Source organism: Hippocampus zosterae, chromosome 2 (assembly GCF_025434085.1).
Source record: "Hippocampus zosterae strain Florida chromosome 2, ASM2543408v3, whole genome shotgun sequence".
Classification (NCBI taxonomy): Eukaryota; Metazoa; Chordata; class Actinopteri; order Syngnathiformes; family Syngnathidae; genus Hippocampus; species Hippocampus zosterae.
In genome coordinates, this window is record NC_067452.1 from 6,093,005 (window position 1) to 6,113,905 (window position 20,901).

The 20,901-nt window shown below is 46.3% G+C and overlaps 2 protein-coding genes and 46 non-coding genes across 49 annotated transcripts in view; 1 reads left to right on the top strand and 47 right to left on the bottom strand.

Moving 5' to 3' along the window:
• Window positions 1–20,901, bottom strand: part of cdadc1 (cytidine and dCMP deaminase domain containing 1) — a 123,379-nt gene that overhangs the window by 50,136 nt on the left and 52,342 nt on the right. The gene's annotated exons all lie outside the window — the stretch shown is intronic.
• LOC127595803 (fibroblast growth factor 14-like) overlaps window positions 1–20,901 on the top strand; it is a 74,716-nt gene that overhangs the window by 21,421 nt on the left and 32,394 nt on the right. The gene's annotated exons all lie outside the window — the stretch shown is intronic.
• On the bottom strand, window positions 123–195 carry trnat-agu (transfer RNA threonine (anticodon AGU)). The gene has a single exon. It is a non-coding gene; the product is annotated as a tRNA-Thr (tRNA).
• trnat-agu (transfer RNA threonine (anticodon AGU)) lies at window positions 415–488 on the bottom strand. The gene has a single exon. It is a non-coding gene; the product is annotated as a tRNA-Thr (tRNA).
• Window positions 710–782, bottom strand: trnat-ugu (transfer RNA threonine (anticodon UGU)). Its single transcript has one exon. It is a non-coding gene; the product is annotated as a tRNA-Thr (tRNA).
• On the bottom strand, window positions 1,010–1,082 carry trnat-ugu (transfer RNA threonine (anticodon UGU)). Its single transcript has one exon. It is a non-coding gene; the product is annotated as a tRNA-Thr (tRNA).
• trnat-agu (transfer RNA threonine (anticodon AGU)) lies at window positions 1,308–1,380 on the bottom strand. Its single transcript has one exon. It is a non-coding gene; the product is annotated as a tRNA-Thr (tRNA).
• On the bottom strand, window positions 1,599–1,671 carry trnat-ugu (transfer RNA threonine (anticodon UGU)). Its single transcript has one exon. It is a non-coding gene; the product is annotated as a tRNA-Thr (tRNA).
• Window positions 1,892–1,964, bottom strand: trnat-ugu (transfer RNA threonine (anticodon UGU)). The gene has a single exon. It is a non-coding gene; the product is annotated as a tRNA-Thr (tRNA).
• Window positions 2,183–2,255, bottom strand: trnat-ugu (transfer RNA threonine (anticodon UGU)). The gene has a single exon. It is a non-coding gene; the product is annotated as a tRNA-Thr (tRNA).
• On the bottom strand, window positions 2,476–2,548 carry trnat-ugu (transfer RNA threonine (anticodon UGU)). Its single transcript has one exon. It is a non-coding gene; the product is annotated as a tRNA-Thr (tRNA).
• trnat-agu (transfer RNA threonine (anticodon AGU)) lies at window positions 4,448–4,520 on the bottom strand. The gene has a single exon. It is a non-coding gene; the product is annotated as a tRNA-Thr (tRNA).
• trnat-agu (transfer RNA threonine (anticodon AGU)) lies at window positions 4,742–4,814 on the bottom strand. The gene has a single exon. It is a non-coding gene; the product is annotated as a tRNA-Thr (tRNA).
• Window positions 5,031–5,104, bottom strand: trnat-agu (transfer RNA threonine (anticodon AGU)). The gene has a single exon. It is a non-coding gene; the product is annotated as a tRNA-Thr (tRNA).
• trnat-agu (transfer RNA threonine (anticodon AGU)) lies at window positions 5,325–5,397 on the bottom strand. The gene has a single exon. It is a non-coding gene; the product is annotated as a tRNA-Thr (tRNA).
• trnat-ugu (transfer RNA threonine (anticodon UGU)) lies at window positions 5,618–5,690 on the bottom strand. The gene has a single exon. It is a non-coding gene; the product is annotated as a tRNA-Thr (tRNA).
• On the bottom strand, window positions 5,909–5,981 carry trnat-agu (transfer RNA threonine (anticodon AGU)). Its single transcript has one exon. It is a non-coding gene; the product is annotated as a tRNA-Thr (tRNA).
• On the bottom strand, window positions 6,484–6,556 carry trnat-agu (transfer RNA threonine (anticodon AGU)). The gene has a single exon. It is a non-coding gene; the product is annotated as a tRNA-Thr (tRNA).
• Window positions 6,777–6,849, bottom strand: trnat-ugu (transfer RNA threonine (anticodon UGU)). The gene has a single exon. It is a non-coding gene; the product is annotated as a tRNA-Thr (tRNA).
• trnat-ugu (transfer RNA threonine (anticodon UGU)) lies at window positions 7,068–7,140 on the bottom strand. The gene has a single exon. It is a non-coding gene; the product is annotated as a tRNA-Thr (tRNA).
• trnat-ugu (transfer RNA threonine (anticodon UGU)) lies at window positions 7,359–7,431 on the bottom strand. The gene has a single exon. It is a non-coding gene; the product is annotated as a tRNA-Thr (tRNA).
• trnat-agu (transfer RNA threonine (anticodon AGU)) lies at window positions 7,650–7,722 on the bottom strand. Its single transcript has one exon. It is a non-coding gene; the product is annotated as a tRNA-Thr (tRNA).
• Window positions 8,225–8,297, bottom strand: trnat-agu (transfer RNA threonine (anticodon AGU)). Its single transcript has one exon. It is a non-coding gene; the product is annotated as a tRNA-Thr (tRNA).
• Window positions 8,518–8,590, bottom strand: trnat-ugu (transfer RNA threonine (anticodon UGU)). Its single transcript has one exon. It is a non-coding gene; the product is annotated as a tRNA-Thr (tRNA).
• Window positions 8,809–8,881, bottom strand: trnat-ugu (transfer RNA threonine (anticodon UGU)). Its single transcript has one exon. It is a non-coding gene; the product is annotated as a tRNA-Thr (tRNA).
• On the bottom strand, window positions 9,103–9,175 carry trnat-ugu (transfer RNA threonine (anticodon UGU)). The gene has a single exon. It is a non-coding gene; the product is annotated as a tRNA-Thr (tRNA).
• trnat-agu (transfer RNA threonine (anticodon AGU)) lies at window positions 9,399–9,471 on the bottom strand. The gene has a single exon. It is a non-coding gene; the product is annotated as a tRNA-Thr (tRNA).
• On the bottom strand, window positions 9,976–10,048 carry trnat-agu (transfer RNA threonine (anticodon AGU)). Its single transcript has one exon. It is a non-coding gene; the product is annotated as a tRNA-Thr (tRNA).
• On the bottom strand, window positions 10,268–10,340 carry trnat-cgu (transfer RNA threonine (anticodon CGU)). The gene has a single exon. It is a non-coding gene; the product is annotated as a tRNA-Thr (tRNA).
• trnat-ugu (transfer RNA threonine (anticodon UGU)) lies at window positions 10,566–10,638 on the bottom strand. The gene has a single exon. It is a non-coding gene; the product is annotated as a tRNA-Thr (tRNA).
• Window positions 10,858–10,931, bottom strand: trnat-agu (transfer RNA threonine (anticodon AGU)). Its single transcript has one exon. It is a non-coding gene; the product is annotated as a tRNA-Thr (tRNA).
• trnat-ugu (transfer RNA threonine (anticodon UGU)) lies at window positions 11,153–11,225 on the bottom strand. Its single transcript has one exon. It is a non-coding gene; the product is annotated as a tRNA-Thr (tRNA).
• trnat-ugu (transfer RNA threonine (anticodon UGU)) lies at window positions 11,444–11,516 on the bottom strand. Its single transcript has one exon. It is a non-coding gene; the product is annotated as a tRNA-Thr (tRNA).
• trnat-agu (transfer RNA threonine (anticodon AGU)) lies at window positions 11,742–11,814 on the bottom strand. The gene has a single exon. It is a non-coding gene; the product is annotated as a tRNA-Thr (tRNA).
• Window positions 12,319–12,391, bottom strand: trnap-agg (transfer RNA proline (anticodon AGG)). Its single transcript has one exon. It is a non-coding gene; the product is annotated as a tRNA-Pro (tRNA).
• On the bottom strand, window positions 12,895–12,967 carry trnat-agu (transfer RNA threonine (anticodon AGU)). Its single transcript has one exon. It is a non-coding gene; the product is annotated as a tRNA-Thr (tRNA).
• On the bottom strand, window positions 13,187–13,259 carry trnat-cgu (transfer RNA threonine (anticodon CGU)). The gene has a single exon. It is a non-coding gene; the product is annotated as a tRNA-Thr (tRNA).
• Window positions 13,485–13,557, bottom strand: trnat-ugu (transfer RNA threonine (anticodon UGU)). The gene has a single exon. It is a non-coding gene; the product is annotated as a tRNA-Thr (tRNA).
• Window positions 13,777–13,850, bottom strand: trnat-agu (transfer RNA threonine (anticodon AGU)). The gene has a single exon. It is a non-coding gene; the product is annotated as a tRNA-Thr (tRNA).
• trnat-ugu (transfer RNA threonine (anticodon UGU)) lies at window positions 14,072–14,144 on the bottom strand. Its single transcript has one exon. It is a non-coding gene; the product is annotated as a tRNA-Thr (tRNA).
• Window positions 14,369–14,441, bottom strand: trnat-ugu (transfer RNA threonine (anticodon UGU)). The gene has a single exon. It is a non-coding gene; the product is annotated as a tRNA-Thr (tRNA).
• On the bottom strand, window positions 14,666–14,738 carry trnat-agu (transfer RNA threonine (anticodon AGU)). The gene has a single exon. It is a non-coding gene; the product is annotated as a tRNA-Thr (tRNA).
• Window positions 14,954–15,026, bottom strand: trnat-cgu (transfer RNA threonine (anticodon CGU)). The gene has a single exon. It is a non-coding gene; the product is annotated as a tRNA-Thr (tRNA).
• Window positions 15,243–15,315, bottom strand: trnat-ugu (transfer RNA threonine (anticodon UGU)). Its single transcript has one exon. It is a non-coding gene; the product is annotated as a tRNA-Thr (tRNA).
• trnat-agu (transfer RNA threonine (anticodon AGU)) lies at window positions 15,534–15,608 on the bottom strand. The gene has a single exon. It is a non-coding gene; the product is annotated as a tRNA-Thr (tRNA).
• Window positions 15,817–15,890, bottom strand: trnat-ugu (transfer RNA threonine (anticodon UGU)). Its single transcript has one exon. It is a non-coding gene; the product is annotated as a tRNA-Thr (tRNA).
• On the bottom strand, window positions 16,106–16,178 carry trnat-agu (transfer RNA threonine (anticodon AGU)). Its single transcript has one exon. It is a non-coding gene; the product is annotated as a tRNA-Thr (tRNA).
• Window positions 16,694–16,766, bottom strand: trnat-ugu (transfer RNA threonine (anticodon UGU)). The gene has a single exon. It is a non-coding gene; the product is annotated as a tRNA-Thr (tRNA).

Genomic DNA, 20,901 nt, shown 5'->3' on the forward strand with positions numbered 1-20,901 from the left:
CGTTGTTTGACCTGCAGTCGAAAAATGAAGGAAAGTACCGTTCTCCACATTTGAACGCCACCATCAAGTACATAGACTTGCTTGACACACTTGTTAGAAATTCAGTAACGCGCGATTAGATGAGGCCTCAGTGAGAATTGAACTCTCAAACCCTGGTTTACTAGACCAGTGCTCTAACCACTGAGCAATGAGGCCTTGCATGCTATCTTGCCGTTAGCATTTTTGTTCAAATGCTACCAAAATCCTAGCCTCAAAATAGTTGAATCCTCATCAGATTTGTCTGGGATAAGCCAAGTCAGTTGCTTGACTTGCCTTCGAAAAATGAAGAAAAGTAAAGCTCCCCACATTTGAACATCACTGTCAAGTACATAGACTTGCTTGGCACACTTGTTAGGAATTCAGTAACACGTAATGAGGCCTCAGTGAGAATTGAACTCAAGACCACTGGTATCACTAGACCAGTGCTCTAAGCACTGAGCTATGAGGCCTTGCAGGCTACCTTGCCGTTAGCTTTTTTGTTCAAATGCTACCAAAATCCTAGCCTCAAAAATAGTCGAATCCTCAGCAGATTTGTCTGGGATAAGCCAAGTCCGTTGCTTGACTTGCAGTCGAAAAATGAAGGAAAGTAACACTCCCCCACGTTTGAACATCGCTGTCAAGTACACAGACTCGCTTGGCACACTTGTTAGGAATTCAGTAACATGTAATGAGACCTCAGTGAGAATTGAACTCACGACCCCTGGTTTACAAGACCAGTGCTCTAACCACTGAGCTATGAGGCCTTGCATACTATGGCTGTTAGCATTTTTGTTCACATGCTACCAAAATCCTAGCCTCAAAAATTGTCTCGTCCTCATCAGATTTGTCTGGGATAAGCCAAGTACGTTGTTTCACCTGCAGTCGAAAAATGAAGAATAGTGATGTTCTCCACATTTGAAGGATACTGATAAGTACACAGAATTGCTTGACACATGTTATTGAATTGTTAGGAATTCAATAACATGTAATAGGGCCTCAGTGAGAATTGAACTCACGACTCCTGGTTTACAAGACCAGTGCTCTAACCACTGAGCTATGTGGCCTTGCATACTAGCTGGCCGTTAGCATTTTGGTTCACATGCTACCAAAATCCTAGCCTCAAAAATTGTCTCGTCCTCATCAGATTTGTCTGGGATAAGCCAAGTACGTTGTTTCACCTGCAGTCGAAAAATGAAGTAAAGTACCGTTCTCCACATTTGAACGCCACCATCAAGTACATAGACTTGCTTGACGCACTTGTTAGAAATTCAGTAACGCGCGATGAGATGAGGCCTCAGTGAGAATTGAACTCACGACCCCTGGTTTACTAGACCAGTGCTCTAATCACTGAGCTAAGAGGCCTTGCATGCTATCTTGCCGTTAGCATTTTGGTTCACATGCTACCAAAATCCTAGCCTCAAAAATAGTCGAATCTTCAGCAGATTTGTCTGGGATAAGCCAAGTCCGTTGCTTGACTTGCAGTCGAAAAATGAAGAATAGTGATGTTCTCCACATTTGAAGGATACTGATAAGTACAGACTTGCTTGACACACTTGTTAGGAATTCAATAACATGTAACAGGGCCTCAGTGAGAATTGAACTCACGACTCCTGGTTTACAAGACCAGTGCTCTAACCACTGAGCTATGAGGCCTTGCATACTAGCTGGCCGTTAGCATTTTGGTTCACATGCTACCAAAATCCTAGCCTCAAAATAGTCGAATCCTCAGCAGATTTGTCTGGGATAAGCCAAGTACGTTGCTTGACTTGCAGTCGAAAAATGAAGAAAAGTAACGCTCCACCACGTTTGAACATCGCTGTCAAGTACATAGACTCGCTTGGCACACTTGGTAGGAATTCAGTAACATGTAATGAGGCCTCAGTGAGAATTGAACTCACGACCCCTGGTTTACAAGACCAGTGCTCTAACCACTGAGCTATTAAGCCTTGCATACTATAGCTGTTAGCATTTTTGTTCACATGCTACCAAAATCCTAGCCTCAAAAATTGTCTCGTCCTCAGCAGATTTGCCTGAGAAAAGCCAAGTCCATTGCTTGACTTGCAGTCGAAAAATGAAGAATAGTGATGTTCTCCACATTTGAAGGATACTGATAAGTACACAGACTTGCTTGACACACTTGTTAGGAATTCAATAACATGTAATAGGGCCTCAGTGAGAATTGAACTCACGACTCCTGGTTTACAAGACCAGTGCTCTAACCACTGAGCTAAGAGGCCTTGCATACTAGCTGGCCGTTAGCATTTTGGTTCACATGCTACCAAAATCCTAGCCTCAAAATGAGTCTCGTCCTCAGCAGATTTGCCTGAGAAAAGCCAAGTCCATTGCTTGACTTGCAGTCGAAAAATGAAGGAAAGTACCATTCTCCACATTTGAACGCCACCATCAAGTACATTGACTTGCTTGACGCACTTGTTAGAAATTCAATAACATGTAATAGGGCCTCAGTGAGAATTGAACTCACGACTCCTGGTTTACAAGACCAGTGCTCTAACCACTGAGCTATGTGGCCTTGCATACTAGCTGGCCGTTAGCATTTTGGTTCACATGCTACCAAAATCCTAGCCTCAAAAATTGTCTCGTCCTCAGCAGATTTGTCTGGGATAAGCCAAGTACGTTGTTTGACCTGCAGTCGAAAAATGAAGGAAAGTACCGTTCTCCACATTTGAACGCCACCATCAAGTCAAGTCAAGTCAAGTCAACAGTATTTATAGAGCACTTTCAAACAGCCATCGCTGCATACAACGTGCTGTACATGGAGCGATTTAACATATACAATAAACAGTAAGACGAATCAGTAATAAGTAATAAGTAATAAGGCGGTAGAAAGCACCAAGCAGTAAAATCAAGAGCAAATCTAAGTCATGCTGAGTCAAACGCCAAAGAATACAAGTGAGTTTTGAGGAGGGCTTTAAAGATGGGCAGCGAGGAGGCTTGCCGAATGTTCAGTGGGAGGTCATTCCAGAGAGATGGACCAGCAACAGAAAAGGCTCGATCCCCTCTGAGCCTCAGTTTAGTTCTTGGTCCGTCTAGCAAAGACTGGTCCACAGACCTGAGGCGCCGGGCAGGGGTGTAGGGGCGTATGAGCTCAGAGAGGTAAGGTGGCGCGAGATTATTCAGAGATTTGAAAACAAAGAGGAGGATCTTAAAAATAATTCTAAAATGAATGGGGAGCCAGTGAAGGGATGCCAAAGTAGGAGTTATATGCTCCCTCTTATGAGTACCAGTCAAGAGGCGAGCAGCGGCATTCTGTACCAGCTGAATGCGCTTGATGGAGGACTGGCTGACTCCAAAGTACAGGGCGTTGCAGTAATCGAGCCGGGATGTGACAAAGGCATGAATTACTCTCTCAAAGTGTTCATGTGAGAGGAAAGGTTTTATTTTGGCCAGCTGTCTAAGGTGAAAGAAGCTGGATTTAACAACGGCACCAATTTGCCAATCGAGTTTGAAATCACTGTCCAGTTTAAGTCCCAAGTTTGAGACCGTTGATTTCAGATAAGGAGATAGGGGGCCCAAGTCTACAGGATGGAATGTACAAGGTCCACTGGGGCCAAACAATATCACCTCTGTCTTCTTTTCGTTGAACTTCAAGAAATTTTGTGCCATCCAGGTTTTGATTTCTTCCAGACAGGATAGGAGTGGCCTTAATGAGAAGGTGTCTTTCTTGCTCAGTGGGACACAGATCTGGCAGTCATCTGCATAGCAGTGGAAAGGAATACCATGTTTCCTTAAGATGGAACCCAATGGGAGCAGATACAGCGAGAACAGCAGAGGCCCCAGAATTGAGCCCTGTGGAACACCACATGACAGGGGAGCAGTGCGTGATTCAGAGCAGCCAAGGCTGACACAAAAGGTCCTGTCAGCTAGATAGGACCTAAACCAATCAAGAGCACTCCCGCCAATGCCCACCAAGTGCTGCAAACGAGTCAGCAGAATACTGTGATCCACTGTATCAAATGCTGCAGTTAAGTCCAATAAGACCAGACACACGTGGTCTCCAGAGTCATTTGCCAGGAGGATGTCATTAGAAACGCGTAACAGGGCTGACTCCGTGCTATGCATCGTCTTGAAACCTGTGGAGGACTCGACTCGACTCGACTGCTGAGGATTCGACTATTTTGAGGCTAGGATTCTCACTGAGGCCTCATTACATGTTACTGAATTCCGAACAAGTGTGCCAAGCGAGTCTATGTACCTTGCAGGCTACCTTGCCGTTAGCTTTTTTGTTCAAATGCTACCAAAATCCTAGCCTCAAAAATAGTCGAATCCTCAGCAGATTTGTCTGGGATAAGCCAAGTCAGTTGCTTGACTTGCCTTCGAAAAATAACTTCCTCCACATTTGAACATCGCTGTCAAGTACATAGACTTGCTTGACGCACTTGTTAGAAATTCAGTAACGCGCAATGAGATGAGGCCTCAGTGAGAATTGAACTCACAACCCCTGGTTTACTAGACCAGTGCTCTAACCACTGAGCTATGAGGCCTTCCATGCTATCTTGCCGTTAGCATTTTTGTTCAAATGCTACCAAAATCCTAGCCTCAAAATAGTCGAATCCTCAGCAGATTTGTCAGGGATAAGCCAAGTCAGTTGCTTGACTTGCCTTCGAAAAATGAAAAGTAAAGCTCCCCACATTTGAACATCGCTGTCAAGTACATAGACTTGCTTGGCACACTTGTTAGAAATTCAGTAACGCGCAATGAGATGAGGCCTCAGTGAGGATTGAACTCACAACCCCTGGTTTACTAGACCAGTGCTCTAACCACTGAGCTATGAGGCCTTGCATGCTATCTTGCCGTTAGCATTTTTGTTCAAATGCTACCAAAATCCTAGCCTCAAAATAGTCGAATCCTCAGCAGATTTGTCAGGGATAAGCCAAGTCAGTTGCTTGACTTGCCTTCGAAAAATGAAAAGTAAAGCTCCCCACATTTGAACATCGCTGTCAAGTACATAGACTTGCTTGGCACACTTGTTAGGAATTCAGTAACACATAATGAGGCCTCAGTGAGAATTGAACTCAAGACCACTGGTTTCACTAGACCAGTGCTCTAAGCACTGAGCTATGAGGCCTTGCAGGCTACCTTGCCGTTAGCTTTTTTGTTCAAATGCTACCAAAATCCTAGCCTCAAAAATAGTCGAATCCTCAGCAGATTTGTCTGGGATAAGCCAAGTCCGTTGCTTGACTTGCAGTCGAAAAATGAAGAAATGTAACGCTCCCCACATTTGAAAATCACTGTCAAGTAAACAGACATGCTTGGAACAGTTGTTAGGAATTCACTAACACGTAATGAGGCCTCAGTGAGAATTGAACTCACGACCCCTGGTTTACTAGACCAGTGCTCTAACCACTGATCTACGAGGCCTTGCATGCTAGCTTGCCGTTAGCGTTTTTGTTCAAATGCTACCAAAATCCTAGCCTCAAAATAGTCGAATCCTCAGCAGATTTGTCTGGGATAAGCCAAGTCCGTTGCTTGACTTGCAGTCGAAAAATGAAGAAAAGTAACGCTCCCCCACGTTTGAACATCGCTGTCAAGTACATCGACTCGCTTGGCACACTTGTTAGGAATTCAGTAACATGTAATGAGGCCTCAGTGAGAATTGAACTCACGACCCCTGGTTTACAAGACCAGTGCTCTAACCACTGAGCTATGAGGCCTTGCATACTATGGCTGTTAGCATTTTTGTTCACATGCTACCAAAATCCTAGCCTCAAAATGAGTTTCGTCCTCAGCAGATTTGCCTGAGAAAAGCCAAGTCCATTGCTTGACTTGCAGTCGAAAAATGAAGAATAGTGATGTTCTCCACATTTGAAGGATACTGATAAGTACACAGAATTGCTTGACACACTTGTTAGGAATTCACTAACACGTAATGAGGCCTCAGTGAGAATTGAACTCGTGACCCCTGGTTTACTAGACCAGTGCTCTAACCACTGATCTACGAGGCCTTGCATGCTAGCTTGCCGTTAGCGTTTTTGTTCAAATGCTACCAAAATCCTAGCCTCAAAAATAGTAAAATCCTCAGCAGATTTGTCTGGGATAAGCCAAGTCAGTTGCTTGACTTGCCTTCGAAAAATAACGTCCTCCACATTTGAACATCGCTGTCAAGTACATAAACTTACTTGACACAGGAACTCAGTTATACAGGATGAGATGAGGCCTGCAGTGAGAATTGAATTCAGGACACCTGGTTTACAAGACCTGTGCTCTAACCACTGAGCTACGAGGCCTTGCTTGCTAGCTTGCCGTTAGCATTTTGGTTCACATGCTACCAAAATCCTAGCCTCAAAAATAGTCGAATCCTCAGCAGATTTGTCTGGGATAAGCCAAGTCCGTTGCTTGACTTGCAGTCGAAAAATGAAGAAAAATAAAGCTCCCCACATTTGAACATCGCTGTCAAGTACATAGACTTGCTTGGCACACTTGTTAGGAATTCAGTAACACTTAATGAGGCCTCAGTGAGAATTGAACTCACCACCCCTGGTTTACTAGACCAGTGCTCTAACCACTGAGCTATGAGGCCTTGCATGCTAGCTTGCCGTTAGCGTTTTTGTTCAAATGCTATCAAAATCCTAGCCTCAAAATAGTCGAATCCTCAGCAGATTTGTCTGGGATAAGCCAAGGTCGTTGCTTGACTTGCAGTCGAAAAATGAAGAAAAGTAACGCTCCCCCACGTTTGAACATCGCTGTCAAGTACATAGACTCGCTTGGCACACTTGCTGGGAATTCAGTAACATGTAATGAGGCCTCAGTGAGAATTGAACTCACGACCCCTGGTTTACAAGACCAGTGCTCTAACCACTGAGCTATGAGGCCTTGCATACTATGGCTGTTAGCATTTTTGTTCACATGCTACCAAAATCCTAGCCTCAAACTGAGTCTCGTCCTCAGCAGATTTGCCTGAGAAAAGCCAAGTCCATTGCTTGACTTGCAGTCGAAAAATGAAGTAAATTACCATTCTCCACATTTGAACGCCACCATCAAGTACATTGACTTGCTTGACGCACTTGTTAGAAATTCAATAACATGTAATAGGGCCTCAGTGAGAATTGAACTCACGACTCCTGGTTTACAAGACCAGTGCTCTAACCACTGAGCTATGAGGCCTTGCATGCTATCTTGCCGTTAGCATTTTTGTTCAAATGCTACCAAAATCCTAGCCTCAAAATAATCTAATCGTCAGCAGATTTGTCTGGGATAAGCCAAGTCAGTTGCTTGACTTGCCTTCGAAAAATGAAGAAAAGTAAAGCTGCCACATTTGAACATCGCTGTCAAGTACATAGACTCGCTTGGCACACTTGTTAGGAATTCAGTAACATGTAATGAGGGCTCAGTGAGAATTGAACTCACGACCCCTGGTTTACAAGACCAGTGCTCTAACCACTGAGCTATGAGGCCTTGCATACTATGGCTGTTAGCATTTTTGTTCACATGCTACCAAAATCCTAGCCTCAAAATGAGTTTCGTCCTCAGCAGATTTGCCTGAGAAAAGCCAAGTCCATTGCTTGACTTGCAGTCGAAAAATGAAGAATAGTGATGTTCTCCACATTTGAAGGATACTGTTAAGTACACAGGCTTGCTTGACACACTTGTTAGGAATTCACTAACACGTAATGAGGCCTCAGTGAGAATTGAACTCACGACCCCTGGTTTACTAGACCAGTGCTCTAACCACTGATCTACGAGGCCTTGCATGCTAGCTTGCCGTTAGCGTTTTTGTTCAAATGCTACCAAAATCCTAGCCTCAAAAATAGTAAAATCCTCAGCAGATTTGTCTGGGATAAGCCAAGTCAGTTGCTTGACTTGCCTTCGAAAAATAACATCCTCCACATTTGAACATCGCTGTCAAGTACATAAACTTACTTGACACAGGAACTCAGTTATACGGGATGAGATGAGGCCTGCAGTGAGAATTGAATTCAGGACCCCTGGTTTACAAGACCTGTGCTCTAACCACTGAGCTACGAGGCCTTGCTTGCTAGCTTGCCGTTAGCATTTTGGTTCACATGCTACCAAAATCCTAGCCTCAAAAATAGTCGAATCCTCAGCAGATTTGTCTGGGATAAGCCAAGTCCGTTGCTTGACTTGCATTCGAAAAATGAAGAAAAATAAAGCTCCCCACATTTGAACATCGCTGTCAAGTACATAGACTTGCTTGGCACACTTGTTAGGAATTCAGTAACACTTAATGAGGCCTCAGTGAGAATTGAACTCACCACCCCTGGTTTACTAGACCAGTGCTCTAACCACTGAGCTATGAGGCCTTGCATGCTAGCTTGCCGTTAGCGTTTTTGTTCAAATGCTATCAAAATCCTAGCCTCAAAACAGTCGAATCCTCAGCAGATTTGTCTGGGATAAGCCAAGGTCGTTGCTTGACTTGCAGTCGAAAAATGCAGACAAGTAACGCTCCCCCACGTTTGAACATCGCTGTCAAGTACATAGACTCGCTTGGCACACTTGTTAGGAATTCAGTAACATGTAATGAGGCCTCAGTGAGAATTGAACTCACGACCCCTGGTTTACAAGACCAGTGCTCTAACCACTGAGCTATGAGGCCTTGCATACTATGGCTGGTAGCATTTTTGTTCACATGCTACCAAAATCCTAGCCTCAAAATGAGTCTCGTCCTCAGCAGATTTGCCTGAGAAAAGCCAAGTCCATTGCTTGACTTGCAGTCGAAAAATGAAGGAAAGTACCATTCTCCACATTTGAACACCACCATCAAGTACATTGACTTGCTTGATGCACTTGTTAGAAATTCAATAACATGTAATAGGACCTCAGTGAGAATTGAACTCACGACTCCTGGTTTACAAGACCAGTGCTCTAACCACTGAGCTACGAGGCCTTACACGCAATTTGCCTGTTCGCATTTTTGTTCACATGCTACCAAAATCCTAGCCTCAAAAATAGTCGAATCCTCAGCAGATTTGTCTGGGATAAGCCAAGTCAGTTGCTTGACTTGCCTTCGAAAAATGAAGAAAAGTAACGCTCCCCCACGTTTGAACATCGCTGTCAAGTACATAGACTCGCTTGGCACACTTGTTAGGAATTCAGTAACATGTAATGAGGGCTCAGTGAGAATTGAACTCACAACCCCTGGTTTACAAGACCAGTGCTCTAACCACTGAGCTATGAGGCCTTGCATACTATGGCTGTTAGCATTTTTGTTCACATGCTACCAAAATCCTAGCCTCAAAATGAGTCTCGTCCTCAGCAGATTTGTCTGGGATAAGCCAAGTACGTTGTTTCACCTGCAGTCGAAAAATGAAGGAAAGTACCGTTCTCCACATTTGAACGCCACCATCAAGTACATAGACTTGCTTGACGCACTTGTTAGAAATTCAGTAACGCGCGACGAGATGAGGCCTCAGTGAGAATTGAACTCACAACCCCTGGTTTACTAGACCAGTGCTCTAACGACTGAGCTATGAGGCCTTGCATGCTATCTTGCCGTTAGCATTTTTGTTCAAATGCTACCAAAATCCTAGCCTCAAAATAGTCGAATCCTCAGCAGATTTGTCTGGGATAAGCCACGTCAGTTGCTTGACTTGCCTTCGAAAAATGAAGAAAAGTAACGCTCCCCCACGTTTGAACATCGCTGTCAAGTACATAGACTCGCTTGGCACACTTGTTAGGAATTCAGTAACATGTAATGAGGCCTCAGTGAGAATTGAACTCAAGACCACTGGTTTCACTAGACCAGGGCTCTAAGCACTGAGCTATGAGGCCTTGCAGGCTACCTTGCCGTTAGCTTTTTTGTTCAAATGCTACCAAAATCGTAGCCTCAAAAATCGTCGAATCCTCAGCAGATTTGTCTGGGATAAGCCAAGTCAGTTGCTTGACTTGCAGTCGAAAAATAACACCTTCCACATTTGAACGCCACCATCAAGTACATAGACTTGCTTGGCACACTTGTTAGGAATTCAGTAACATGTAATGAGGCCTCAGTGAGAATTGAACTCACGACCCCTGGTTTACTAGACCAGTGCTCTAACCACTGAGCTATGAGGCCTGCAGGATACCTTGCCGTTAGCATTTTTGTTCAAATGCTACGAAAATCCTAGCCTCAAAAATAGTCAAATCCTCAGCACATTTGTCTGTGATAAGCCAAGTCCGTTGCTTGACTTGCAGTCGAAAAATGAAGAAATGTAACGCTCCCCACATTTGAAAATCACTGTCAAGTAAACAGACATGCTTGGAACAATTATTAGGAATTCACTAACACGTAATGAGGCCTCAGTGAGAATTGAACTCACGACCCCTGGTTTACGAGACCAGTGCTCTAACCACTGATCTACGAGGCCTTGCATGCTAGCTTGCCGTTAGCGTTTTTGTTCAAATGCTACCAAAATCCTAGCCTCAAAAATAGTAATATCCTCAGCAGATTTGTCTGGGATAAGCCAAGTCAGTTGCTTGACTTGCAGTCGAAAAATGAAGAAAAGTAACGTCCTCCACATAAGAACATCACTGTCAAGTACATAAACTTGCTTGACACATGTCACTGGAACTCAGTTATATGCGATGAGATGAGGGCTCAGTGAGAATTGAACTCACGACCCCTGGTTTACAAGACCAGTGCTCTAACCACTGAGCTATGAGGCCTTGCATGCTATCTTGCCGTTAGCATTTTTGTTCAAATGCCACCAAAATCCTAGCCTCAAAATAGTCGAATCCTCAGCAGATTTGTCTGGGATAAGCCAAGTCAGTTGCTTGACTTGCCTTCGAAAAATGAAGAAAAGTAAAGCTCCCCACATTTGAACATCGCTGTCAAGTACATAGACTTGCTTGGCACACTTGTTAGGAATTCAGTAACACGTAATGAGGCCTCAGTGAGAATTGAACTCAAGACCACTGGTTTCACTAGACCAGTGCTCTAAGCACTGAGCTATGAGGCCTTGCAGGCTACCTTGCCGTTAGCTTTTTTGTTCAAATGCTACCAAAATCCTAGCCTCAAAAATAGTCGAATACTCAGCAGATTTGTCTGGGATAAGCCAAGTCCGTTGCTTGACTTGCAGTCGAAAAATGAAGAAAAGTAACGCTCCCCCACGTTTGAACATCGCTGTCAAGTACATAGACTCGCTTGGCACACTTGTTAGGAATTCAGTAACATGTAATGAGGCCTCAGTGAGAATTGAACTCACGACCCCTGGTTTACAAGACCAGTGGTCTAACCACTGAGCTATGAGGCCTTGCATACTATGGCTGTTAGCATTTTTCTTCACATGCTTCCAAAATCCTAGCCTCAAAACGAGTCTAGTCCTCAGCAGATTTGCCTGAGAAAAGCCAAGTCCATTGCTTGACTTGCAGTCGAAAAATGAAGAATAGTGATGTTCTCCACATTTGAAGGATACTGATAAGTACACAGACTTGCTTGACACACTTGTTAGGAATTCAATAACATGTAATAGGGCCTCAGTGAGAATTGAACTCACGACTCCTGGTTTACAAGACCAGTGCTCTAACCACTGAGCTATGAGGCCTTGCATACTAGCTGGCCGTTAGCATTTTGGTTCACATGCTACCAAAATCCTAGCCTCAAAAATTGTCTCGTCCTCAGCAGATTTGTCTGGGATAAGCCAAGTACGTTGTTTCACCTGCAGTCGAAAAATGAAGGAAAGTACCGTTCTCCACATTTGAACGCCACCATCAAGTACATAGACTTGCTTGACGCACTTGTTAGAAATTCAGTAACGCGCGATGAGATGAGGCCTCAGTGAGAATTGAACTCACAACCCCTGGTTTACTAGACCAGTGCTCTAACCACTGAGCTATGAGGCCTTGCATGCTATCTTGCCGTTAGCATTTTTGTTCAAATGCTACCAAAATCCTAGCCTCAAAATAGTCGAATCCTCAGCAGATTTGTCTGGGATAAGCCAAGTCCGTTGCTTGACTTGCAGTCGAAAAATGAAGAAAAGTAACGCTCCCCCACGTTTGAACATCGCTGTCAAGTACATAGACTCGCTTGGCACACTTGTTAGGAATTCAGTAACATGTAATGAGGCCTCAGTGAGAATTGAACTCAAGACCACTGGTTTCACTAGACCAGGGCTCTAAGCACTGAGCTATGAGGCCTTGCAGGCTACCTTGCCGTTAGCTTTTTTGTTCAAATGCTACCAAAATCGTAGCCTCAAAAATCGTTGAATCCTCAGCAGATTTGTCTGGGATAAGCCAAGTCCGTTGCTTGACTTGCAGTCGAAAAATAACACCTTCCACAGTTGAACGCCACCATCAAGTACATAGACTTGCTTGGCACACTTGTTAGGAATTCAGTAACATGTAATGAGGCCTCAGTGAGAATTGAACTCACGACCCCTGGTTTCCTAGACCAGTGCTCTAACCACTGAGCTATGAGGCCTGCAGGATACCTTGCCGTTAGCATTTTTGTTCAAATGCTACCAAAATCCTAGCCTCAAAAATAGTCAAATCCTCAGCACATTTGTCTGTGATAAGCCAAGTCCGTTGCTTGACTTGCAGTCGAAAAATGAAGAAATGTAACGCTCCCCACATTTGAAAATCACTGTCAAGTAAACAGACATGTTTGGAACAATTATTAGGAATTCACTAACACGTAATGAGGCCTCAGTGAGAATTGAACTCACGACCACTGGTTTCACTAGACCAGGGCTCTAAGCACTGAGCTATGAGGCGTTGCAAGCTACCTTGCCGTTAGCTTTTTTGTTCAAATGCTACCAAAATCGTAGCCTCAAAAATCGTCGAATCCTCAGCAGATTTGTCTGGGATAAGCCAAGTCAGTTGCTTGACTTGCAGTCGAAAAATAACACCTTCCACATTTGAACGCCACCATCAAGTCCATAGACTTGCTTGGCACACTTGTTAGGAATTCAGTAACATGTAATGAGGCCTCAGTGAGAATTGAACTCACGACCCCTGGTTTACTAGACCAGTGCTCTAACCACTGAGCTATGAGGCCTGCAGGATACCTTGCCGTTAGCATTTTTGTTCAAATGCTACCAAAATCCTAGCCTCAAAAATAGTCAAATCCTCAGCACATTTGTCTGTGGTAAGCCAAGTCCGTTGCTTGACTTGCAGTCGAAAAATGAAGAAATGTAACGCTCCCCACATTTGAAAATCACTGTCAAGTAAACAGACATGCTTGGAACAATTATTAGGAATTCACTAAGACGTAATGAGGCCTCAGTGAGAATTGAACTCACGACCCCTGGTTTACGAGACCAGTGCTCTAACCACTGATCTACGAGGCCTTGCATGCTAGCTTGCCGTTAGCGTTTTTGTTCAAATGCTACCAAAATCCTAGCCTCAAAAATAGTAAAATCCTCAGCAGATTTGTCTGGGATAAGCCAAGTCAGTTGCTTGACTTGCAGTCGAAAAATGAAGAAAAGTAACGTCCTCCACATTCGAACATCACTGTCAAGTACATAAACTTGCTTGACACATGTCACTGGAACTCAGTTATATGCGATGAGATGAGGGATCAGTGAGAATTGAACTCACAACCACGGGTTTACAAGACCAGTGCTCTAACCACTGAGCTATGAGGCCTTGCATGCTATCTTGCCGTTAGCATTTTTGTTCAAATGCTACCAAAATCCTAGCCTCAAAATAGTCGAATCCTCAGCAGATTTGTCTGGGATAAGCCAAGTCAGTTGCTTGACTTGCCTTCGAAAAATGAAGAAAAGTAAAGCTCCCCACATTTGAACATCGCTGTCAAGTACATAGACTTGCTTGGCACACTTGTTAGGAATTCAGTAACACGTAATGAGGCCTCAGTGAGAATTGAACTCAAGACCACTGGTTTCACTAGACCAGTGCTCTAAGCACTGAGCTATGAGGCCTTGCAGGCTACCTTGCCGTTAGCTTTTTTGTTCAAATGCTACCAAAATCCTAGCCTCAAAAATAGTCGAATACTCAGCAGATTTGTCTGGGATAAGCCAAGTCCGTTGCTTGACTTGCAGTCGAAAAATGAAGAAAAGTAACGCTCCCCCACGTTTGAACATCGCTGTCAAGTACATAGACTTGCTTGGCACACTTGTTAGGAATTCAGTAACATGTAATGAGGCCTCAGTGAGAATTGACCTCACGACCCCTGGTTTACAAGACCAGTGGTCTAACCACTGAGCTATGAGGCCTTGCATACTATGGCTGTTAAGCATTTTTGTTCACATGCTACCAAAATCCTAGCCTCAAAACGAGTCTCGTCCTCAGCAGATTTGCCTGAGAAAAGCCAAGTCCATTGCTTGACTTGCAGTCGAAAAATGAAGAAAAGTAACGTCCTCCACATTCGAACATCACTGTCAAGTACATAAACTTGCTTGACACATGTCACTGGAACTCAGTTATATGCGATGAGATGAGGGCTCAGTGAGAATTGAACTCACAACCACGGGTTTACAAGACCAGTGCTCTAACCACTGAGCTATGAGGCCTTTCATACGAGCTGGCAGTTAGCATTTTGGTTCACATGCTACCAAAATCCTAGCCTCAAAATAGTGGAATCCTCAGCAGATTTGTCTGGGATAAGCCAAGTCCGTTGCTTGACTTGCAGTCGAAAAATGAAGAAAAGTAATGCCTTCTACATTTGAACATCACCATGAAGTACATAGACTTGCTTGACACACTTCTTAGGAATTCAGTAACACAAGATGAGATGAGGCCTCAGTGAGAATTGAACTCACGACCCCTGGTTTACTAGACCAGTGCTCTAACCACTGAGCTATGAGGCCTTGCATGCTTGCTTGCTGTTAGCATTTTTGTTCAAATGCTACCAAAATCCTAGCCTCAAAAATAGTCGAATGCTCTGCAGATTTGTCTGGGATAAGCCACGTCAGTTGCTTGACTTGCCTTCGAAAAATAACGTCCTCCACATTTGAACATCACTGTCAAGTACATCGACTTGCTTAACACATGTCACTGGAACTCAGTTATACGCGATGAGATGAGGCCTCAGTGAGAATCGAACTCACGACCACTGGTTTACGAGACCAGTGCTCTAACCACTGAGCTACGAGGCCTTGCAAGCTACGTCTGTTAGCATTTTTGTTCACATGCTACCAAAATCCTAGCCTCAAAAATAGTCGAATGCTCTGCAGATTTGTCTGGGATAAGCCAAGTCCGTTGCTTGACTTGCAGTCGAGAAATGAAGAAATGTAACACTCCCCACATTTGAACATCGCCGTCAAGTACATGAACTTGCTTGACATAGGAACTCAGTTATATGCGATGAGATGAGGCCTCAGTGAGAATTGAACTCAGGACCGCTGGTTTACAAGACCAGTGCTCTGACCACTGAGCTATGAGGCCTTGCATGCTACCTTGCTGTTAGCATTTTTGTTCAAATGCTACAAAAATCCTAGCCTCAAAAATTGTCGAATGTTCAGCAGATTTGTCTGGGATAAGCCAAGTCCGTTGTTTGACCTGCAGTCGAAAAATGAAGGAAAGTACCGTTCTCCACATTTGAAAATCACTGTCAAGTAAACAGACATGCTTGGAACAGTTGTTAGGAATTCAGTAACACGTAATGAGGCCTCAGTGAGAATTGAACTCACTACCCCTGGTTTACTAGACCAGTGCTCTAACCACTGATCTACGAGGTCTTGCATGCTAGCTTGCCGTTAGCGTTTTTGTTCAAATGCTACCAAAATCCTAGCCTCAAAAATAGTAAAATCCTCAGCAGATTTGTCTGGGATCAGCCAAGTCAGTTGCTTGACTTGCCTTCGAAAAATAACATCCTCCACATTCGAACGTCGCTGTCAAGTACATAAACTTACTTGACACAGGAACTCAGTTATACGGGATGAGATGAGGCCTGCAGTGAGAATTGAACTCAGGACCCCTGGTTTACAAGACCTGTGCTCTAACCACTGAGCTATGAGGCCTTGCATGCTACCTTGCCGTTAGCGTTTTAGTTCAAATGCTACCAAAATCCTAGCCTCAAAAACAGTCGAATCCTCAGCAGATTTGTCTGGGATAAGCCATGTCAGTTGCTTGACTTGCCTTCGAAAAATAACTTCCTCCACATTTGAACATCGCTGTCAGGTACATAGACTTGCTTGACGCACTTCTTAGGAATTCAGTAATACGCGATGAGATGAGGCCTTAGTGAGAATTGAACTCACGACCACTGGTTTACTAGACCAGTGCTCTAACCACTGAGCTATGAGGCCTTGCAAACTACCTTGCCGTTAGCATTTTGGTTTACATGCTACCAAAATCCTAGCCTCAAAAATAGTCGAATCCTCAGCAGATTTGTCTGGGATAAGCCAAGTCCGTTGCTTGACTTGCAGTCGAAAAATGAAGAAAAATAAAGCTCCCCACATTTGAACATCGCTGTCAAGTATATAGACTTGCTTGGCAGACTTGTTAGGAATTCAGTAACACGTAATGAGTCCTCAGTGAGAATTGAACTCAAGACCCCTGGTTTCACTAGACCAGTGCTCTAAACACTGAGCTAAGAGGCCTTGCATGCGGCCTTGCCGTTAGCATTTTTGTTCAAATGCTACCAAAATCCTAGCCTTAAAAATAGTCGAATCCTCAGCAGATTTGTCTGGGATAAGCCAAGTCCGTTGCTTGACTTGCAGTCGAAAAATGAAGAAAAGTAACGCTCCTCCACATTTGAACATCGCTGTCAAGTACATAGACTTGCTTGGCACACTTGTTAGGAACTCAGTAACATGTAATGAGGCCACAGTGAGAATTGAACTCACGACCCCTGGTTTACAAGACCAGTGCTCTAACCACTGAGCTATGAGGCCTTTCATACGAGCTGGCAGTTAGCATTTTGGTTCACATGCTACCAAAATCCTAGCCTCAAAAATAGTCGAATCCTCAGCAGATTTGTCTGGGATAAGCCAAGTCCGTTGCTTGACTTGCAGTCGAAAAATGAAGAAAAGTAAAGCTCCCCACATTTGAACATCACTGTCAAGTACATAGACTTGCTTGGCACACTTTTTAGGAATTCAGTAACACGTAATGAGGACTCAGTGAGAATTGAACTCAAGACCACTGGTTTCACTAGACCAGTGCTCTAAGCACTGAGCTATGGGGCCTTGCAGGCTACCTTGCCGTTAGCTTTTTTGTTCAAATGCTACCAAAATCCTAGCCTCAAAAATAGTCGAATCCTCAGCAGATTTGTCTGGGATAAGCCAAGTACGTTGCTTGACCTGCAGTCGAAAAATGAGGGAAAGTGCCGTTCTCCACATTTGAACGCCACCATCAAGTACATAGACTTGCTTGACACACTTGTTAGAAATTCAGTAACCCGCGATGAGATGAGGCCTCAGTGAGAATAGAACTCACGACCCCGGCTTTACTAGACCAGTGCTCTAACCACCCCTCCGTGAGTCGTCACCTTACCGTGGTGGAGGGGTTTGTGTGTCCCAATGATCCTAGAAGCTAAGTTGTCTGGGGCTTTATGCCCCTGGCAGGGTCACCCATGGCAAACAGATTCTAGGTGAGGGGCCAGACAAAGCACGGCTCAAAGACCCCTTATGATGAGCAAAATATATGGACCAAGGTTTCCCTTGCCCGGACGCGGGTCACCGGGGCCCCCCTCTGGAGCCAGGCCTGGAGGTGGGGCTCGTTGGCAAGCGCCTGGTGGCCGGGCCTACACCCATGGGGCCCGGCCGGGCACAGCCCGAAGAGGCAACGTGGGTCCCCCTTCCCATGGGCTCACCACCCATGAGAGGGGCCAAAGGGGTCGGGTGCAATGTGAGCTGGGCGGCAGCCAAAGGCGGGGACCCTGGCGGTCCGATCCTCGGCTGCAGAAGCTAGCTCTTGGGACATGGAATGTCACCTCTCTGGCAGGGAAGGAGCCCGAGCTGGTGTGTGAGGCAGAGAATTTTCGACTGGATATAGTCGGATTTGCCTCCACACACAGCCTGGGTTCTGGTACCAGTTCTCTCGAGAGGGGTTGGACTCTCTTCCACTCTGGAGTTGCTCACGGTGAGAGGCGCAGAGCAGGTGTGGGCATACTCATTGCCCCCCGGCTCAGTACCTGTACATTGGGGTTCACACCGGTAGACGAGAGGATTGCCTCTCTCCGCCTGCGGGTGGGGGGACGGGTCCTGACTGTTGTTTGTGCATATGCACCAAACAGCAGCTCAGCATACCCACCCTTTTTGGAGTCATTGGAGGGTGTGCTGGAGAGTACTCCTGCTGGGGACTCCCTTGTTCTGCTGGGGGACTTCAATGCTCACGTGGGCAATGACAGTGAGACCTGGAGGGGCGTGATTGGGAGGAACGGCCCCCCCGATCTGAACCCGAGTGGTGTTTTGTTATTGGACTTCTGTGCTCGTCACGGATTGTCCATAACGAACACCTTGTTCAAACATAAGGGTGTCCATATGTGCACTTGGCACCAGGACACCCTAGGTCGCAGTTCGATGATCGACTTTGTTGTTGTATCATCGGATTTGCGGCCGCATGTTCTGGACACTCGGGTGAAGAGAGGGGCGGAGCTGTCAACTGATCACCACCTGGTGGTGAGTAGGCTCCGATGGTGGGGGAAGATGCCGGTCCGTCCTGGCAGACCCAAACGTATAGTGAGGGTTTGTTGGGAGCGTCTGGCGGAATCCCCTGTCAGAAGGAGTTTCAACTCCCACCTCCGACAGAGCTTTTCCCATGTTCCGGGGGAGGCGGGGGACATTGAGCCCGAGTGGACCGTGTTCCGTGCCTCTATTGTTGAGGCGGCCAATCTGAGTTGTGGCCGTAAGGTGGTTGGTGCCTGTCGTGGCGGCAACCCCCGTACTCGCTGGTGGACACCAGCAGTAAGGGATGCCGTCAAGCTGAAGAAGGAGTCCTATCGAGCCTTTATGGCCTGTGGGACCCCAGAGGCAGCTGACGGGTATCGATTGGCCAAGCGGGCCGCGGCTTCGGTGGTCGCCGAGGCAAAAACCCGAGCGTGGGAAGAGTTCGGTGAGGCCATGGAAGCCGACTTCCGGACGGCTTCGAGGAAATTCTGGTCCACCATCCGACGTCTCAGGAGGGGGAAGCAGTGCACCACTAACACTGTGTACAGTGGGGATGGGGCGCTGCTGACTTCGACTCGGGACGTTGTGAACCGGTAGGCAGAGTACTTCGAAGACCTCCTCAACTCCACCAACACACCTTCCTTGGAGGAAGCAGAGCGCGGGGACTCTGAGGTGGGCTCTCCTATCTCTGTGGTTGAAGTCACCGATGTGGTTAAAAAGCTCCTCGGTGGCAAGGCCCCAGGGGTGGATGAGATCCGCCCGGAGTTCCTCAAGGCTCTGGATGTTGTGGGGCTGTCCTGGTTGACACGCCTCTGCAACATCGCGTGGACAACAGGGAGAGTGCCTCTGGATTGGCAGACCGGGGTGGTAGTCCCTCTTTTTAAAAAGGGGGACCGGAGGGTGTGTTCCAACTACAGAGGGATCACACTCCTCAGCCTCCCTGGTAAGGTCTATTCAGGGGTGCTGGAGAGGAGGGTCCGTCAGGAAGTCGAGCCTCAGATTGAGGAGGAGCAGTGTGGTTTTCGTCCCGGCCGTGGAACAGTGGACCAGCTCTACACCCTTAGCAGGGTCCTTGAGGGTATGTGGGAATTCGCCCAACCAGTCTACATGTGTTTTGTGGACTTGGAGAAGGCGTTTGACCGTGTCCCTCGGGGAGTTCTGTGGGGGGTGCTTCGTGGGTATGGGGTACCGAACCCCCTGATACGGGCTGTTCGGTCACTATACCACCGATGTCAGAGTTTGGTTCGCATTGCCGGCAGTAAGTCGGAATCGTTTCCAGTGGAGGTAGGACTCCGCCAAGGCTGCCCTTTGTCGCCGATTCTGTTCATAACCTTTATGGACAGAATTTCTAGGCGCAGCCGAAGCATTGAGGGGGTCCGTTTTGGGGGCCTCAGTATTTCATCCCTGCTTTTTGCAGATGATGTGGTGCTGTTGGCTCCTTCAAACGGGGCTCTCCAACTCTCACTGGAGCGTTTCGCAGCCGAGTGTGAAGCGGTTGGGATGAAAATCAGCACCTCCAAATCTGAAACCATGGTCCTCAGTCGGAAAAGGGTGGAGTGCCCCCTCCGGGTCGGGGAGGAGATCTTACCCCAAGTGGAGGAGTTCAAGTATCTTGGGGTCTTGTTCACGAGTGGGGGTAGGAGGGAGCGGGAGATCGACAGGCGGATCGGTGCAGCGTCTGCTGTGATGCGGACGTTGTATCGGTCTGTCGTGGTGAAGAAGGAGCTGAGCCAAAAGGCGAAGCTCTCAATTTACCGGTCGATCTACGTCCCAACCCTCACCTATGGTCACGAGCTATGGGTCGTGACCGAAAGAACGAGATCCCGGATACAAGCGGCTGAAATGAGTTTTCTCCGCAGGGTGTCCGGGCTCTCCCTTAGAGATAAGGTGAGAAGCTCAGTCATCCGGGAGGGGCTCAGAGTCGAGCCGCTTCTCCTCCACATCGAGAGGAGCCAGATGAGGTGGCTTGGGCATCTGATTCGGATGCCTCCTGAGCGCCTCCCCGGTGAGGTGTTCCGGTCATGTCCCACCGGGAGGAGACCCAGAGGAAGACCCAGGACACGCTGGAGAGACTATGTCACCCAGCTGGCCTGGGAACGACTCGGGATCCCCCGGGGAGAGCTGGAAGAAGTAGCTAGGGAGAGGGAAGTCTGGGCTTCCCTGCTAAAGCTGTTGCCCCCGCGACCCGGCCCCGGATAAGCGGTAGATGATGGATGGATGGATGGATGCTCTAACCACTGAGCTATGAGGCCTTGAATGCTACCTTGCCGTTAGCATTTTTGTTCAAATGCTACAAAAATCCTAGCCTCAAAATAGTCTGGTCTCAGCAGACGTTTCCGGGAAAAGCCAAGTCCATTGCTGGACTTGCAGTCGAAAAATAAAGCGAAGTAATGTTTTTCACATTTAATCATCACTGTGA